A 14067-nucleotide genomic window follows, 5' to 3' on the forward strand; every position below is an offset into this window, starting at 1 on the left:
TTCCACAACCTGCTGGGTACGTTTCTGGTGTACTTTGGGCAAGTGTTGTATAATGTGTTGCATCTCGTCCCAGTGTGCCCTGTCGTAGCGAGCAAGTAGGGCTTGTGAGTTTGCGATCCGCCATTGATTGGCTGCCAGTGCTGCCACTCGTTTGCCCGCTGCGTCAAAATTCCTACTCTCTTTGTCAGGCGGTGGAGCGTCTCCTGACGATTGAGAGTTTGCCCTCTTTCTTGCTGCTCCTACAACCACCGAGTCTGGTGTAAGTTGCTGTGTTATAAACACAGGATCCGTTGGGGGAGGCTTGTATTTTTTCTCCACCCTAGGTCTGATAGCCCTTCCTTTAACTGACTCCTGGAATACCTGTTTTGCATGTTTGAGCATGCCCGGGAGCATTGGCAGACTCTGGTAGGAAGTGTGGGTGGATGCCAAGGTGTTGAACAGGAAATCATCCTCTATTGGCTCAGAGTGCATTGCTACATTGTGGAACGTAGCTGCCCTTGATAGTACCTGCGTATATGCAGTACTGTCCTCTGGAGGGGACGGCTTTGTTGGGTAACAGTCCGGACTATTGTCTGATACTGGTGCATCATACAAGTCCCATGTATCAGGATCATCCTGCATCATCCCTGTATGCATAGGTGACTGCATAGGAGGTGTTCCCACCGGAGACAACTGTGGTGAGTGTAGTGGGGAAGGTTGTGGAGAAATACTTGGTGGTGGTGTTTTTTCTCTGGCCACCTTCGCCTTTGGCTGCATTTCTGACTCTTGAAATGCCAGTTTTCTTTTTGTTTTAATTGGAGGAAGAGTTTGTATTTTTCCAGTCTCTTTCTGGATTTGCAACCTCCTTTGAGTATGGTCTGGCTCAACCATACTTATTTCCTGCTCAAATCTGTGTTTTTCATGCATTTGGCTGGAAAGTCCTTGTTCTTCTGTGTAAGAGCTTCTTTTCGGCTCCGAAGCCGCTTTTTTCGGTACCGATGTTTCCGATAAAGTCTTTCTCGGTTCCGACGTTATTTTTCTCACCTTGGGCGAGTCGAACTCTCGGTGTCAAGATCGTTCGGTGCCGGAATCTCGACCGGAGTCGGAAGTCTTCAGCAAATCTCTGGCCTTTTTCGGTGCCGATGTTTGGTCACCTTCTTTTCGATGGGTTAAGCCATGGCCTGCTGGTGGTGGCGTCCCCTTGGCCTCAACGATCTTTGTGTGAGTTTTGGACGGGGCAATTTTACTCACTGTTTTCTGCATCGTGGTGGTTTGCTCACTTTCGGAATCGTCAGAGTCTGTCCCCTGGATGGAAATTCTTTCCTCCTCCTCCTCGGCGTCGACGCCATTTGTAGTCTTCTCACTCGTTGATCACGAAGGGTCTTTTTTGATCGAAACGCTCAACAGGCTTCACAAGTATCCTCCCTGTGTTCTGGTGATAAACGCAGATTACAGACCAGGTGTTGATCTGTATAAGGATACTTCGAGTGGCACTTCGGACAGAAGCGGAAGGGGGTCCGATCCATTAGTCTTCGTCAATGGATGCGTTCGGGCCGACCAGGCCCCGCTGACGAGCGGAAGCCCCGAAGGGCCGTCGGAGCGCTTCTGCGATCGGTGCCGATACGACAACACTAACCCGGTACCGAGCGAGAACAATACCGTAGAATTTTCGATATTTAGCTAACTTTCCCGATTCGAAATACGGAGCGAAGAGGAACACGTCCGAACCTGATGGCGGAAAGAAAACAATCTAAGATGGAGTTGACGCCCATGTGCAATGGAGCCGAAAGGGAGGAGTACCTCGGTCTCGTGACTCAAAAAGACTTCTTCGAAGAAAAACAACTTGTAACACTACGAGCCCAACACTAGATGGCAGGATAATGCACAGCATGTGTATCTGCAGCTACACATGCCACCGAACACATACAGATATATATATATATATATATATACATATATATAGCGAGAGAGAGAGACTGTAGGAGGCTGGCCTGGTTTGTAGTGGGTACCAAAGGTACTTACACCTTATACCAGGCCAAGTTATCCCTTATTAGTGAACTGTAGTCAGTGTCTAGAAGCCAGGCTGTCTAGAGGTGGCTGTAAGCAGAGTAGCCAAGGCTGAACTAGGAGACATGCAAAGCTCTTGCAATACCACTGTAGTCACACAGTACTCACAAACATTAAAGACAATACTCAGTGTTACAAAAAGAAAGGTTCTTTATTTTAGTGACACAATGCTAAAAATACTTTGGAGACTACACTCCCTTAGGAGGTAAGTAAATTACACCATATATATACTAGTAACCAAAAACAGTTAAGTACACAGTAGGTTAACAGTGTAAATAGTGAAAATCACAATAGGTTGCAATGGGCCTAGGGGGAACAGAAAACATATCTTAAAATAGTGGAATGCAAAAGTTGGTTTCCCACCTAGGCAAGTGCAGTGTGTAGAGGGGCGCTGGGTGAGTAAGAAAACACCAAGGTAAGTAAAATATCCCACCCCGGAGCCCAGGAAAGCAGAAGTAAAACACAGCAAGTTTCCTAAAACACACTAGAAGTTCTGATAGAAGATAATGCAAGAAGCAGAAGAGACTGCAAGACACCAACAATGGATTCCTGGGCCTACAGACCTTTGGAAGAAGGGGGATCATGACCAAGATACAATTTTGCAGAAGTCATCTTAGCTTCTTTGTTGCAGATTTCTAGAGTTCCTGGAGCAGTCAGCGGTTGATCTGTTGGTAGAAGATGAAGTAAAGGATGCAGAGGATTCCTGCTGGAGACTTGCAATCCGAATCTGAAGAAACACCCAGAGGAGAGACCATAAATAGCCCTGAGAGGGGATTGGTCACCTAACCAGGCAAGCACCTATCAGGAGGGGCCTCTGACATCACCTGCAGGCAATGGTCACTCAGATGCTCCCAGAGTGCCCCCACCACCTTGGAATCAAAGATGGCAAAACCCAGGGACACTCTGGAGGAGCTCTGGGCACCACCCCATGGGAGTGGTCACTAGCCTTTCCTTTGTCCAGTTTCACGCCAGATTAGGGACTGGGGGGTCCCTGAACCAGTGTAGACTGGATTATGCAAGGAGGGCACCAACTGTGCCCTTCAAAGCATTTCCAGAGGCTTTGGGAGGATACTCCTCCCATGCCTGTAACACCTATATCCAAAGGGAGAGGGTGTAACGCCCCTCTCCTAAAGGAAATGCATTGTTCTGCCTTCCTGGGATTGAGCTACTGAAGCCCCAGGAGAGCATAGGCCTGTCTGTGAGGTAGCAGCAGCTGGGGCTGCAGTGGAAATCTCAGAAGGCTGGTATGGCAGTACTGGGGAGCCCCCAGAGTGCATAGGATTGTGCAATTAATACTGGAATCAGTACTGGGGTACAATTTCCAGTTGTTAGACACTTTACTTGGCCATATTCGGAGTTACCGTGGTGAAGCTGTACATAGGTATAGACCTATGTACAGTGCACACTTAAAATGGCATCCCGCACTCATGAAGTCTGGGAAAATGGGCCTGGACGATGTTGGGGGCACTTCTGCTAGTACAGGGGTGCCCTCAAACACAGGTACTTTGCACCCAGTCTTTAGGGTTGGAAGACCTGATATACGGGTGACTTATAAGTGACCTGGTGCAATGAAAATGGCTGTGAAATAAGGCTGCAATGGCAGTCCATTAGAAGCCTTTGTATCAGCTCCTTATGGGTGGCAAAAGAAATGCTGCAGCCCATAAGGATCCCCTGGAATCCCAATGCCCTGGGTACCTCTGTACCATATACTAGGGACTTAAGGGGTGGGAGGAGAATCCTGTGTGCCAATTTGGAGTGAAATACTGAGTCACTAGTATGTAGTGACAAATTTAGAAAAGGCGAGAGCATGAGCACTGGAGTTCTGATTAGCAGTACTCGAGTGACAATTTGGAAAACAGTCAAACACACCGACAAGCAGGCCATAAACCAGAAGCACTGGGGTCCTGGCTAGCAGGATCCCAGTGACAGTCAAAAACACACTGACATCAGGCAGAAATTGGGAGCAACATGCCAAAATGAGGGTACTTTCCTACAGCGCAAAGTGTGAAAATGTGCACCATGAACACGTTTGCACATGTAGGCCAGTACCCACATACTTTCACATGACATTTCATCCCAGCAGTAGACCCCACCCCAGATACAAAAGGTATTAAAGGTGAGCATTGTACCTCAAGACTTTGCGTTCCCCGTTGCGGTATAAGCACCGTACCCATTCACATAGCCTGCACAACTACTATTACAGAGTTCCCAGAAAAACCTCCTGCTCAGTTTCGTCAACCACATCAATTTGTGTAAGTATCTCCTGCCATGTCTGTATATACTCCCCAAGGTGATCATCCCTACTAACCTGCCGTAACTGTATTCCTTCTGCCACTGCCCTTTCCCTCATGTCTTTGCGCCACCCCTGTAGGCTGGGACCCTGCATGTTCATCCAGGCAATCGCCACCCTACGTGCCTGACCAAAATCAGTGCTACTTGCATACATTTCCATTCCTTTTTTTTTTTTTTTACCTTTTTTCTCCTGACATCCCCCAGAAGGCATTAAACGGGTTTCCGCTCGAGTCGTGCCCCCCCCTTCACTCATCTTAAGGTTTGGACCACAACCTCCCAAAAGCTTTGTACTGTGGGACAATCCCATGCTAAGTGTAGAAAGGTTGCAGGTCGTGCACTTCAGCGTTGGCATCCGTCCTCTATGCCAGGGTCAATTCTATGGAGGAATACAGGGGAGACATATGTACGGTGTATGTAATTAAAGTGTATTAGTTTAAATCTAGCATTACATGTCCGCTTGCAGAGCAGGGCATATATTGCCTTCTACTGTGTCTCTTCCAACGAGATACCCAGCTCAACGTCCCAAGCCTCTTGAGCCCGCAGCACAGAACTAGGTCTATCTGCCACCATTGCCTTATATATGTGGGATATAAGATGTTCGCCACCCCCCATATATCAAGAGCACCCTAAGGAGTACCGAGGGGTGGGGGGGGAGCGCCTCCGGGTAGGTGGGCCATATCTCTCGGGCAATATTAAGTATACTGGCATAGGTTCAAAACTGTACCTGGTTCAACCCAAACGTATCCTGTGCCCCCTCGAAGGCTATAAAGGCCTCACTGGGGTAGAGGTCTGCAAGTGTTAAGCACCCACTGTAGGAAGTTGGCTCTGTATGTGCTATTTCAAAGTAAGGAATAGCATGCACAGAGTCCAAGGGTTCCCCTTAGAGGTAAAATAGTGGTAAAAATAGATAATACTAATGCTCTATTTTGTGGTAGGGTGGTCGAGCAGTAGGCTTATCCAAGGAGTAGTGTTAAGCATTTGTTGTACATACACATAGACAATAAATGAGGTACACACACTCAGAGACAAATCCAGCCAATAGGTTTTGTATAGAAAAATATCTTTTCTTAGTTTATTTTAAGAACCACAGGTTCAAATTCTACATGTAATATCTCATTCGAAAGGTATTGCAGGTAAGTACTTTAGGAACTTCAAATCATCAAAATTGCATGTATACTTTTCAAGTTATTCACAAATAGCTGTTTTAAAAGTGGACACTTAGTGCAATTTTCACAGTTCCTAGGGGAGGTAAGTATTTGTTAGGTTAACCAGGTAAGTAGGACACTTACAGGGCTCAGTTCTTGGTCCAAGGTAGCCCACCGTTGGGGGTTCAGAGCAACCCCAAAGTCACCACACCAGCAGCTCAGGGCCGGTCAGGTGCAGAGTTCAAAGTGGTGCCCAAAACACATAGGCTAGAATGGAGAGAAGGGGGTGCCCCGGTTCCGGTCTGCTTGCAGGTAAGTACCCGCGTCTTCGGAGGGCAGACCAGGGGGGTTTTGTAGGGCACCGGGGGGGACACAAGTCCACACAGAAATTTCACCCTCAGCAGCGCGGGGGCGGCCGGGTGCAGTGTAGGAACAAGCGTCGGGATCGCAATGTTAGTCTATGAGAGATCTCGGGATCTCTTCAGCGCTGCAGGCAGGCAAGGGGGGGATTCCTCGGGGAAACCTCCACTTGGGTAAGGGAGAGGGACTCCTGGGGGTCACTTCTCCAGTGAAAGTCCGGTCCTTCAGGTCCTGGGGGCTGCGGGTGCAGGGTCTCTCCCAGGCGTCGGGACTTTAGGTTCAAAGAGTCGCGGTCCGGGGAAGCCTCGGGATTCCCTCTGCAGGCGGCGCTGTGGGGGCTCAGGGGGGACAGGTTTTGGTACTCACAGTATCAGAGTAGTCCTGGGGTCCCTCCTGAGGTGTTGGATCGCCACCAGCCGAGTCGGGGTCGCCGGGTGCAGTGTTGCAAGTCTCACGCTTCTTGCGGGGAGCTTGCAGGGATCTTTAAAGCTGCTGGAAACAAAGTTGCAGCTTTTCTTGGAGCAGGTCCGCTGTCCTCGGGAGTTTCTTGTCTTTTCGAAGCAGGGGCAGTCCTCAGAGGATGTCGAGGTCGCTGGTCCCTTCGGAAGGCGTCGCTGGAGCAGGATCTTTGGAAGGCAGGAGACAGGCCGGTGAGTTTCTGGAGCCAAGGCAGTTGTCGTCTTCTGGTCTTCCTCTGCAGGGGTTTTTCAGCTAGGCAGTCCTTCTTCTTGTAGTTGCAGGAATCTAATTTCCTAGGGTTCAGGGTAGCCCTTAAATACTAAATTTTTTAAGGGCGTGTTTAGGTCTGGGGGGTTAGTAGCCAATGGCTACTAGCCCTGAGGGTGGGTACACCCTCTTTGTGCCTCCTCCCAAGGGGAGGGGGTCACAATCCTAACCCTATTGGGGGAATCCTCCATCTGCAAGATGGAGGATTTCTAAAAGTTAGAGTCACTTCAGCTCAGGACACCTTAGGGGCTGTCCTGACTGGCCAGTGACTCCTCCTTGTTGCTTTCTTTGTTCCCTCCAGCCTTGCCGCCAAAAGTGGGGGCCGTGGCCGGAGGGGGCGGGCAACTCCACTAAGCTGGAGTGCCCTGCTGGGCTGTGACAAAGGGGTGAGCCTTTGAGGCTCACCGCCAGGTGTCACAGCTCCTGCCTGGGGGAGGTGTTAGCATCTCCACCCAGTGCAGGCTTTGTTACTGGCCTCAGAGTGACAAAGGCACTCTCCCCATGGGGCCAGCAACATGTCTCTGGTGTGGCAGGCTGCTGGAACTAGTCAGCCTACACAGACAGTCGGTTAAGTTTCAGGGGGCACCTCTAAGGTGCCCTCTGTGGTGTATTTTACAATAAAATGTACACTGGCATCAGTGTGCATTTATTGTGCTGAGAAGTTTGATACCAAACTTCCCAGTTTTCAGTGTAGCCATTATGGTGCTGTGGAGTTCGTGTTTGACAGACTCCCAGACCATATACTCTTATGGCTACCCTGCACTTACAATGTCTAAGGTTTTGTTTAGACACTGTAGGGGTACCATGCTCATGCACTGGTACCCTCACCTATGGTATAGTGCACCCTGCCTTAGGGCTGTAAGGCCTGCTAGAGGGGTGTCTTACCTATACTGCATAGGCAGTGAGAGGCTGGCATGGCACCCTGAGGGGAGTGCCATGTCGACTTACTCATTTTGTTCTCACTAGCACACACAGGCTTGTAAGCAGTGTGTCTGTGCTGAGTGAGGGGTCTCTAGGGTGGCATAAGACATGCTGCAGCCCTTACAGACCTTCCTTGGCATCAGGGCCCTTGGTACTAGAAGTACCAGTTACAAGGGACTTATCTGAATGCCAGGGTGTGCCAATTGTGGATACAATGGTACATTTTAGGTGAAGGAACACTGGTGCTGGGGCCTGGTTAGCAGGGTCCCAGCACTCTTCTCAGTCAAGTCAGCATCAGTATCAGGCAAAAAGTGGGGGGTAACTGCAACAGGGAGCCATTTCTTTACACAAGCCCCCCCCAGCCCACAGGCCAGGAGACTCAGCCCAAGCTGGGAGAGTCTTCCTAGTCTGTCAGGCGAGGAAGAGTAGGAGAAATAGGCTGGTTAGTTGCAGGGCCTACTCTGCCTTACATCCTTCTGTTCAGGTCATTCCCTTTGGGGAACTGACCTACTTCCACAGTGATAGGACCTAGTCTGAATTGCCTCTTGTCTGCCTCTTCAATGTCTCCACCCATTCTTTCTATTTTGGTCTTAGAGGTATCCACCTCTGCTAACCTTATCTTGGCCAGGGTTACCCCTAGCTTACCCAGAGAGGTTACCCAGAGCTGGAGTAACCCCACCATGACCAATAGGGTCAGGGGGCCTAACTTGCTATTTGGCATGGGGTCAGACCACCATGCTAAGGATAGTGCAGCCATAAAGGCTAACACCCAGCAGAGGCCACTGACAGCTGTCAGTGCCCAGAACCACACCTTTAGCTCTTCACCTAAAAGGGAAGGGGCTAAGTTACAGGCCTCTTTGGGTTCAGGTTGCCTGTCTGCTGTATTAGAGTGGGGGGTTACCACATCTTGTAGTAAACACCCTTCTTCCACTCTTTCTTCTGTTAGCTGAGGAGCCACCCACTCAGGTTTAACAGTTGCCTGACTAGCCAGGACTTCTTGTGGGTCAGGTTGGACTTTATCAGGGCCATTTTTGGAGTTCTCCCCTACTGGAGCAGAATCTCCTTGGCTTGCTGTAACCTTGGCTAAAGGTTGTCCACCCTTCCTACTCTGTTTTCTTTTCTTCTTCTTCTGGGGCCTGCTTGCATTTACTGCAGAGGCAGGACTTCCAGAATCCTTGGGAGAGGACTGGCACTGGACCAGTTCCTCTCTTGGGCTCTGACTAACCTCTGGGTAGTCATTTCCAAGGAGACAATCAAGGGGGAGGTCTGTACTGACTACTACCCTTCTCCAGCTAAGAGTGCCACCCACTTCTATGGGTACTAAAGCCACAGGCCTCTTAGTGACCCGGTCTAGGCTAACTCTTACCCTGGCAGTCTCACCTGGGATGTACTGGTTTGAGAGCACCAGCCTGTCATGCACAATAGTGTGACTGGCACAAGTGTCTCTCAGGGCAGTGGTGGGGATTCCATTCACCAGTAGGTGGTGGAAGTGTCTACTTCCCTCTGGAATCTCCAACTCACCTGTTGGGCCCTGTTTCCAGTTGAAGGCTATGAAGACCTCCTCATCTGAGGAGTCATCTCCCATGGCTACACTGGTTACCCCTGGAATCTTGTTCTGGGGTTTGTTTTTGGGACAAGAAGTGTCCTTGGTGTGGTGCCCAGACTGTTTACAGTTGTGGCACCATGCCTTAGTGGCATCCCAGTTCTTACCCTGGTACCCACCTTTGTTTTGGGTTGTGTCTTGGGGCCCACCCACCTGTTCTGGTTTTTGGGGGCCTACAGAGGACTCTTTTTCTTTGTTTCTAGTGTCACCCACTTTCTCCTGGGGAGTTTTTGTAACCCCTTTCTTTTGGTCACCCCCAGTGGAAGTTTTGGTTACCCTAGTCTTGACCCAGTGGTCTGCCTTCTTTCCCAATTCTTGGGGAGAAATTGGACCTAGGTCTACCAGATACTGATGCAACTTTTCATTGAAGCAGTTACTTAAAATGTGTTCTTTCACAAACAAATTATAAAGCCCAACATAGTCACACACTTCATTTCCAGTTAACCAACCATCTAGTGTTTTTACTGAGTAGTCTACAAAATCAACCCAGGTCTGGCTCGAGGATTTTTGAGCCCCCCTGAATCTAATTCTATACTCCTCAGTGGAGAATCCAAAGCCCTCAATCAGGGTACCCTTCATGAGGTCATAAGATTCTGCATCTTTTCCAGAGAGTGTGAGGAGTCTATCCCTACACTTTCCAGTGAACATTTCCCAAAGGAGAGCACCCCAGTGAGATCTGTTTACTTTTCTGGTTACACAAGCCCTCTCAAAAGCTGTGAACCATTTGGTGATGTCATCACCATCTTCATATTTTGTTACAATCCCTTTGGGGATTTTTAGGATGTCAGGAGAATCTCTGACCCTATTTAAGTTGCTGCCACCATCGATGGGACCTAGGCCCATCTCTTTTCTTTCCCTTTCTATGGCTAGGAGCTGCTTTTCCAAAGCCAATCTTTTGACCATCCTGGCTAACAGGGGGTCATCTTCACTGGAGTTATCCTCAGTGATTTCAGAGGTGTTGGTCTCTCCTGTGAGGGAACCAGCATCTCTGACTATTATTTTTGGAGTCAGGGTTTGAGGGACCCTGTTCTCCCTAGATAGGACTGGTAGGGGGGAATTTTCCTCCAAGTCACTATCCTCTTCCTCTGAGTTGCCACCCTCAGAGGGGTTGGCCTTTTCAAACTCTGCCAAAAGCTCCTGGAGCTGTATTTTGGTAGGTTTGGGGCCCATTGTTATTTTCTTTATTTTACAGAGTGACCTTAGCTCCCTCATCTTAAGATGGAGGTAAGGTGTGGTGTCGAGTTCCACCACAGTCACATCTGTGCTAGACATTTTGTTTCTAAAAGTTGGAATACTTTTTAAGAATCTACAACTGTTTCTAGAATCTAATTTCAAACTTTTAACAAACTTTTAAACTCTAAAAGACAATGCTAAACAGGGACTTAACACACAAGGCCCTAGCAGGACTTTTAAGAATTTAGAAAAATTTCAAATTGCAAAAATCAATTTCTAATGACAATTTTGGAATTTGTCGTGTGATCAGGTATTGGCTGAGTAGTCCAGCAAATGCAAAGTCTTGTACCCCACCGCTGATCCACCAATGTAGGAAGTTGGCTCTGTATGTGCTATTTCAAAGTAAGGAATAGCATGCACAGAGTCCAAGGGTTCCCCTTAGAGGTAAAATAGTGGTAAAAATAGATAATACTAATGCTCTATTTTGTGGTAGGGTGGTCGAGCAGTAGGCTTATCCAAGGAGTAGTGTTAAGCATTTGTTGTACATACACATAGACAATAAATGAGGTACACACACTCAGAGACAAATCCAGCCAATAGGTTTTGTATAGAAAAATATCTTTTCTTAGTTTATTTTAAGAACCACAGGTTCAAATTCTACATGTAATATCTCATTCGAAAGGTATTGCAGGTAAGTACTTTAGGAACTTCAAATCATCAAAATTGCATGTATACTTTTCAAGTTATTCACAAATAGCTGTTTTAAAAGTGGACACAGTGCAATTTTCACAGTTCCTAGGGGAGGTAAGTATTTGTTAGGTTAACCAGGTAAGTAGGACACTTACAGGGCTCAGTTCTTGGTCCAAGGTAGCCCACCGTTGGGGGTTCAGAGCAACCCCAAAGTCACCACACCAGCAGCTCAGGGCCGGTCAGGTGCAGAGTTCAAAGTGGTGCCCAAAACACATAGGCTAGAATGGAGAGAAGGGGGTGCCCCGGTTCCGGTCTGCTTGCAGGTAAGTACCCGCGTCTTCGGAGGGCAGACCAGGGGGGTTTTGTAGGGCACCGGGGGGGACACAAGTCCACACAGAAATTTCACCCTCAGCAGCGCGGGGGCGGCCGGGTGCAGTGTAGGAACAAGCGTCGGGATCGCAATGTTAGTCTATGAGAGATCTCGGGATCTCTTCAGCGCTGCAGGCAGGCAAGGGGGGGATTCCTCGGGGAAACCTCCACTTGGGTAAGGGAGAGGGACTCCTGGGGGTCACTTCTCCAGTGAAAGTCCGGTCCTTCAGGTCCTGGGGGCTGCGGGTGCAGGGTCTCTCCCAGGCGTCGGGACTTTAGGTTCAAAGAGTCGCGGTCCGGGGAAGCCTCGGGATTCCCTCTGCAGGCGGCGCTGTGGGGGCTCAGGGGGGACAGGTTTTGGTACTCACAGTATCAGAGTAGTCCTGGGGTCCCTCCTGAGGTGTTGGATCGCCACCAGCCGAGTCGGGGTCGCCGGGTGCAGTGTTGCAAGTCTCACGCTTCTTGCGGGGAGCTTGCAGGGATCTTTAAAGCTGCTGGAAACAAAGTTGCAGCTTTTCTTGGAGCAGGTCCGCTGTCCTCGGGAGTTTCTTGTCTTTTCGAAGCAGGGGCAGTCCTCAGAGGATGTCGAGGTCGCTGGTCCCTTCGGAAGGCGTCGCTGGAGCAGGATCTTTGGAAGGCAGGAGACAGGCCGGTGAGTTTCTGGAGCCAAGGCAGTTGTCGTCTTCTGGTCTTCCTCTGCAGGGGTTTTTCAGCTAGGCAGTCCTTCTTCTTGTAGTTGCAGGAATCTAATTTCCTAGGGTTCAGGGTAGCCCTTAAATACTAAATTTAAGGGCGTGTTTAGGTCTGGGGGGTTAGTAGCCAATGGCTACTAGCCCTGAGGGTGGGTACACCCTCTTTGTGCCTCCTCCCAAGGGGAGGGGGTCACAATCCTAACCCTATTGGGGGAATCCTCCATCTGCAAGATGGAGGATTTCTAAAAGTTAGAGTCACTTCAGCTCAGGACACCTTAGGGGCTGTCCTGACTGGCCAGTGACTCCTCCTTGTTGCTTTCTTTGTTCCCTCCAGCCTTGCCGCCAAAAGTGGGGGCCGTGGCCGGAGGGGGCGGGCAACTCCACTAAGCTGGAGTGCCCTGCTGGGCTGTGACAAAGGGGTGAGCCTTTGAGGCTCACCGCCAGGTGTCACAGCTCCTGCCTGGGGGAGGTGTTAGCATCTCCACCCAGTGCAGGCTTTGTTACTGGCCTCAGAGTGACAAAGGCACTCTCCCCATGGGGCCAGCAACATGTCTCTGGTGTGGCAGGCTGCTGGAACTAGTCAGCCTACACAGACAGTCGGTTAAGTTTCAGGGGGCACCTCTAAGGTGCCCTCTGTGGTGTATTTTACAATAAAATGTACACTGGCATCAGTGTGCATTTATTGTGCTGAGAAGTTTGATACCAAACTTCCCAGTTTTCAGTGTAGCCATTATGGTGCTGTGGAGTTCGTGTTTGACAGACTCCCAGACCATATACTCTTATGGCTACCCTGCACTTACAATGTCTAAGGTTTTGTTTAGACACTGTAGGGGTACCATGCTCATGCACTGGTACCCTCACCTATGGTATAGTGCACCCTGCCTTAGGGCTGTAAGGCCTGCTAGAGGGGTGTCTTACCTATACTGCATAGGCAGTGAGAGGCTGGCATGGCACCCTGAGGGGAGTGCCATGTCGACTTACTCATTTTGTTCTCACTAGCACACACAGGCTTGTAAGCAGTGTGTCTGTGCTGAGTGAGGGGTCTCTAGGGTGGCATAAGACATGCTGCAGCCCTTACAGACCTTCCTTGGCATCAGGGCCCTTGGTACTAGAAGTACCAGTTACAAGGGACTTATCTGAATGCCAGGGTGTGCCAATTGTGGATACAATGGTACATTTTAGGTGAAGGAACACTGGTGCTGGGGCCTGGTTAGCAGGGTCCCAGCACTCTTCTCAGTCAAGTCAGCATCAGTATCAGGCAAAAAGTGGGGGGTAACTGCAACAGGGAGCCATTTCTTTACACCCACCCTCCTGCCAGGGTTGGACATCCACCATCGAGGTCAAGTGTCGAAATGCTGGAAGATCCCAAAAGTCAAAGTCCGGATAAATGGTGTGCGGCGCAGCTGCTTTAACAGCCCGCATCCACAGAGTTGCTGTATGTGTAATGTATGGGAGCGATGGATGCAGCAGCTGTGCAAGGGTGTCGCGCCGGGCGTCATCCCTAAGAAGGGTTTTCTCCTAATTGTCACCCTCCGCTAGCCAGAGTGCCTCATGTTGTAACTGGGAGGCTAAATAGTAATACTATAAATTGGCTAACGCCAGTCCCCCCTCAACAAGCGGGAGTTGGAGGGTCTCCCGCTTCACTCTGCAGCGATCCCCTGCCCATACCAGTGACACCAGCCTGGAATGCAGACACCTGAATACCGAGCGAGGGAGTGTATCAAGTGAGTTCTGCAATGTATACAATACCTTCTTTGCAACTGGCACGCGCCCAACTACTGATAATGGGAGGGTGTTCCAAAATCGCACCGAGCCGTTCAAGTCTGTGAGTACCCTCTCAATGATGAGTTGGTGACGGTGCTGGGAGGTATGGGCCACCATAATCCCGAAATATCGGAATGGTCAGTTTCCCAGTCCATGGGCATGATCATCAGTGCCCCTGGGGGGAGCCGCGCTAGGCCCTCCCAGGGGGAATATCAGAGATTTGCTTACATTAATGCATACGCCAGATAAATGCCCGAAGTCCTCAAGCTCTTGCATCAATCTAGGG

The 14067-nt window shown here is 49.6% G+C and overlaps 1 protein-coding gene across 3 annotated transcripts in view; it reads right to left on the minus strand.

The window, feature by feature from the left end:
• Nucleotides 1–14067, minus strand: part of PDSS1 (decaprenyl diphosphate synthase subunit 1) — a 411626-nt gene that overhangs the window by 171876 nt on the left and 225683 nt on the right. The gene's annotated exons all lie outside the window — the stretch shown is intronic.

Source organism: Pleurodeles waltl, chromosome 10 (genome assembly GCF_031143425.1).
Source record: "Pleurodeles waltl isolate 20211129_DDA chromosome 10, aPleWal1.hap1.20221129, whole genome shotgun sequence".
NCBI lineage: Eukaryota > Metazoa > Chordata > Amphibia > Caudata > Salamandridae > Pleurodeles > Pleurodeles waltl.